Source organism: Chinchilla lanigera, unplaced genomic scaffold, assembly GCF_000276665.1.
Source record: "Chinchilla lanigera isolate Chin_1 unplaced genomic scaffold, ChiLan1.0 scaffold00094, whole genome shotgun sequence".
NCBI classification, from domain to species: domain Eukaryota; kingdom Metazoa; phylum Chordata; class Mammalia; order Rodentia; family Chinchillidae; genus Chinchilla; species Chinchilla lanigera.
The window spans coordinates 3,034,968-3,040,541 of NW_004955495.1; positions in this window are offsets into that span (position 1 = coordinate 3,034,968).

Consider the following 5,574-nt stretch of genomic DNA (forward strand, 5'->3'; position numbering starts at 1 on the left):
TATTTGGAAGAATAAAATCTTTTGTTTATAATCAATATATATTTTTAGTTTTGTCTTAAGGATACTGGTAACTTTTAGCTCAGTTATTTCTACATGCTCTTTCACCTACTCAGGCCTTGGATTCCCATTTTGCTTACCATCTCCTGGGCTTTCTGGGTCAATTCCTTCAATAGGCCCCAGGTCAAATCTAGCCTCCCCCTTGTCTATCAGTTATAGAGCAGTACCTGAGGTTTCACTGTCATAAGACTATGCATGAGCCTTTTGAAAGGTATAATCAACTTCTCCAGATCTGGGTTCATAGATACAGCTGGACAGCATGGACAGCACGCTCTGGTACCCAGATAGATCATTCAGCATTCTCTGGAAAAACACAAGCATACCCTCTCCTCCAGGTAAACTGTGGACAGGGTCCTTTCCATTGTCCAGTATGGAGATCTCTCCAAAGGACCTTTCCTAACCCTTTTTCTTTTACCTCATTGAATTGTGTTTCTGCTGCTGTACTTCTATTTTTGTAGAATTTAAAAAGTTAATAATATATACTGCCAAGTGAAATCTATTATGAGGTAGGAATTTTGTAGGGAGAAATTCTCCCTTTTGTTTTTGTAGTTGAATTTTGATTGTGCAGTGAGCATGCTCCATAATTCCTTGACCTTGGGGGTTATAAGGGATCCCCATAGTAAGGGAAATATGAAAAGTTTTACAAAAAATTTAGAAAGTGGCATTTGCATATGCTGGGCCATTGTCACTCTTAAGTGCCCATAGATAGCCAAGGGCACTAAAGGCAACCAAGCCTTGAGCAATGACACATACAGCCACTTCACCAGTGCAAGCAGAAGCAAAAGTAGATCCTGAGGAAGTGTCCAATGAAATGTGGTCCACGTATAAAGAACCAAATTCAGGAATGTGAGTGACATCCACCTGCCAAAGATGATTGGGATGTAACCCTCGGGGACTGACCCCATAGAAGATGGGGGAAGATGTATTATGCATGAGCAACATTGTTTAACAATTTCTCAGGCCTGCTCCCAGGTTAAATGGAGCTGTTTGCACAAGGCAGAAGCATTTTGATGGAAGGTGGCATAGAGGAAGAAACCTGTTGAATGGAATCTGGAGGAGTAACAGTGACAACAGCCAGCAGTCTGTCTGTAGCAGCATTTCCCTCAGTGAGAGGTCCTGGAATATGGGAATGGGAAGGTATGTGACCAATAAAACAGGGAACATGACATGGCCATATGACAACATGGACAGTGTGAAATGAAAAGATCTTCTTGACCAGTGTGTATAGTGGCAGTTTCAATGTGGTGCATCACACTGCAGACATAAGCACAGTGAGAAAAGAGACTAATTGGAATGGATGAATAATCCTGCAATGACTGCTTGTAATTCAGTCTTTTGTGCAGAAGAGAAACCTATATCCTGTATTCTGAAAGAGGAGGCCATTACATAACCTCCCTTACCTGAAGATGAACCATCCGTGAAGACGGAGATGCCTCCTGTGATGGGAACTGAGCTTATTTCTAAAGGGAAGACGAGGAGTGTGAGGGAAGCAAATTGAATTAATTTATCTGAAGGATAATGGCAATCAGTAGCACCAGGGGAGTTAGCCAATGCAGATTGCCAAGAGGATGAAAATCATCATAACCACTGTTGTTGAACTGAAGAAAAAGGAACAGTGATAGTTTGCGCCTCACGGCCAAAGAGCTGAGCAGCATGCATTTTTCCAGCACAATCAGTTCTGCCACAGTATCCTGAAAGGGAGTAATAGTTTTATGTGGGGTGTATAGCATATGTAGCCACTGTAAAGAGCCCTGAGGCTGCCAAAGGACCCCAGTGGGCGTATGCTGACTTGGGAAAATAATTTAAAATATCAGCAGAGATGGATCAACTATAGAAAGCTGAGCATTAGAAAGAGCCATATTATCTTTATTGAAGGCAGTTTTAGCCTCTGGTGTAAGTGCTCCTGGAGAGGTGGAGGCTGGGTCTCCCTTGAGAATGTCAAAGAGAGGACCTAAATCATGAATAGTTAGCTTAAGAGCTGGGCAAAACCGATTAATAGTACCAAGTAAAGTCTGAAAATCAGTTAGAGTTGATCTGAACAGTTTGGGGTATAATACATCTCTGTTGGATAAGGTGACCCAAATATGAAAAAGGGGCCACCACTAGGCCTGCACTGCGAAGGGCACTGTCTAATTGGATAAATACTTGATATAAGGTAGGTGAGGGTTCATGTGCTCGAAGGAGGTCATCCCTGTAATGGATAAGGTAAGCAGATGGATGGGCCCATCACACTGACACAATGGGTGCAACCACAAACCCTTGGCACAGGGTTGGAATATCTGGCACTCCTTGTGGCAGACGGCACCGTTGGAAGTGCCAGATAAGGGCCTGATTATTAATAGAGAGTAAACTAAAAGCAAAACGTGTTTTATCTTGAGGGTGGAGAGTGATAGTAAAAAAAAAAAAAAAAAATCAGTCTTTTAAATCAGTCACCATAAGGGAAAAATGTAATGGAATAGCTCCAGGACTGGGCAGTGCTCCAATAGGTTCCAAGGAGGGATTGACCACCCACAAATCGTATGGTACTCTCCAACTTCCTGACTTCTTTCTGATTACAAAAATTGGGGTGTTCCAAGGCATACTGGAGTATTGTACACGCCCTGCCGTTGTCTGTTCATTGACCAGTATAAGATCTGCCATAAGCTTCTCCCGAGTGAGGGGCCACTGATCAACCCAAACAGGGTCAACTGACATCCAAGTTATCTTGGACACCATCTGTGGGGTCAGAGAGGAGATCAAGGCCCCTCCTGAAAATGTGAGGAGGGTAGCCTATACCAAAATGGTCTCTCATAGGAATAACTGGGAGAGGTTCTTTCTTTCCCTGATTGTTCTAACCAAGCGCTTGAGTGGGAAGGAAAACTTGTTACAACATCTGATGAGTCACCAAGGAGTCAGGACTAAACAAAAATGCCCCCACATCCTATAATATGTCTTGACCCCATAGACTGACTGGTATACAGGGGAGGACATAAGGTAAGAAATGTCCAAAATGGCCCTCTTCATCCTTCCAGGTTAGCAAATTTAGCGCTTCTGCTAGGGTAAGAAACACTGCCCACCTCATGTAAGTCTGAGGTGGCCACATCCAAAGGCCATGATTTAGGCCAGTGGTGTTGGCCAATAAGTGAAACATCCACACCTGTGTCTACAAGCCCTTTAAAATGTTTTCCCTTTAAATAATCAATTCCATATTTAAACCCAGTAGATATCCGAAGACCCAATATCCTTGGATGTCCTTTTCTTATTTACAGATTTTTTTAAATTTTTGCCAAGGTTAGAATGACCAATTGAGCAACATTCGAGTCTGGGGTGATTTGATCAGTGTTTTAAGTAAACTGAATCATAACCTTGATTTCTTTTTTTGTTTGTTTTTTTGTTTTTTTTTTGTATTTGGGCTCTTGCCTCTGGCTGCAGCTTTTGTTCTGTCGCTTCATGGCTGGGGATGGATGAGCTACCCGGCTGGTGGTGGCTCCTTTGACCTGCTTCACTGCCTGAGATGGGTCCATCACCCACGCCTCCTCCTCCGCAGGGGATGAGGCGGTCGCCTCTGCAGCCATGGCCACCATTGGCTGACTGCAGGCACTGGGTGCACCAGCTGCCACTCTTGCTCTGCCTGCTGGAGGCCCCACCTCTGCTGGGATTCCAAGCTCAAGTGCAGCGGCTCCGTGTAAACTTTCAGTGCAAGACGTGCACCCGTGGGCCACAGGGAGAGCCCCAGGGCATGGGGGAGTCATGTCCTGCCCACCCAGCCCCAAGAGTTACCAGTATTTTTAAGACAAAATAAAAAATATAATACATATATTTATTTATTATAGATAAAAGTTTTTATTCCTTCCAAATTCTTCTTGTAAGAGAACTCTGTTAATAGACGAACAACAAAAGCTGCTGCTCCTGGGTAGGCAGAACCAATACTGTCAAAATCATCACAGTCCCAAACTGTTATACAGATTTAATGCAACCCCCATCAAAATATCGACAGCATACTCCACAGACCTAGAGAAAACAATCCTACATTTCACATGGAAGCAGAAGAGGCCGAGACTAGCAAAAGCAATTTTGGAAAACAAGAACAAAGCAGGAGGCATCACAATACCAGACTTCAAACTACTATACATATTATATTGAGCATTGCACAAGTTCCTCCTACTTCAGCAGAAAGGAGATTGAGTGTTTACCTTTTTAGTGAAACTACCTTAGCTGGGGAATTTAATTTTTGTTGTTACTGTTGAACCTCTAAGTCCTCACCCATTGCCTCCTAGGATTATTGGCGTCCCAGAGATGTTTCCAGTAGAAGCACGGGGGCCCTGAACGTCCATCAGAAAGGCCTTGGATGATTTCCCAACCCAGCCCCGCATGTTTGAGGATGGGATTATCAGTTTGCAAGACTCCAAGTATCTTAGGTAGGATAAGCTGGTGCCCTTTGAAGGATCTCTTAAACCTAGTATGGGTGAGAGTTTGTCCCAGGAAGAACAGATTGGAGATAGACCTGGGTTTTAGAAAGTCAGGTTGACTGAAGAATCAGACATCAGAGAAGGGGCTGAACACTGTGCATATCCTCCTCCAGGTGAAAGGTAGAGTATGATACAGGGAGGTTTTTTGGGGTTGTTGTTTTTTGTTTTTTGTTTTTTGTTTTTTTTGATAAGTTGTCTAGCGGTTTTCCAATTTTATTTATTATTTCAAAGAACTAACTTTTTGGTTCATTTATGCCTTGTATTGTTTTCTTAGTCTCAATTGCATTAATTTCTTCTCTGATCTTTATAATTTTCTCCCTTCTTTGGGCTTTGGGCTTAATTTTCTCTTCTTTTTCTAGAAGTATGAGGTGCAGCATTAGGTTGTTTATTTGTGCTCATTCTGTTTTCCTGATGTGAGAATTCACTGCTATAATTTTCCCTCTGAAGACTGCTTTCATTGTGTCCCACAGTTTCTGATAAATTGCATTTGCATTTTCATTTGATTGTAGATATTGTTTAATTTCTTCTTGAATTTTATCTGTGACCCATTGGTTGTTCGGGAGGATGTTATTTAATTCTCATGTATTTATGGAGTTTTTGAGGTTTCTTTTGTCATTAATCTCCAATTTTATTGTACTATGGTCAGATGAGATGCATGGAATAATTTCAATTCCTTTGCATTTGCTTAAGCAAAAGAAAAGAAAAAACTCAAATTCATGCAGTGAGGAAATCACTACAGGTCCTATGGAAATTCAGAATATCATCAATATATACTTCAAAAACCTTATTCTCATAGGATGGAAAATACAGAAGAAATGGACAGATTTCTAGAAACATAAGAATTACCAAAGCTGAATGAAGAAGATACAAACATTCTGAATAACCCAATATCAGTTAATGAACTTGAAAATGTACTTAACAACTTACCAACAAGGTATTATTTCTCAATTCTTTTGGTGGAGTTTTTAGGATCTTGTATGCAAAGAATCATGTCATCTGAAAATAAAGATAATTTCACTTCTTCCTTTCCTATCTTCATTCCTTTTGTTTCTTTCATTTGTCTAATTTC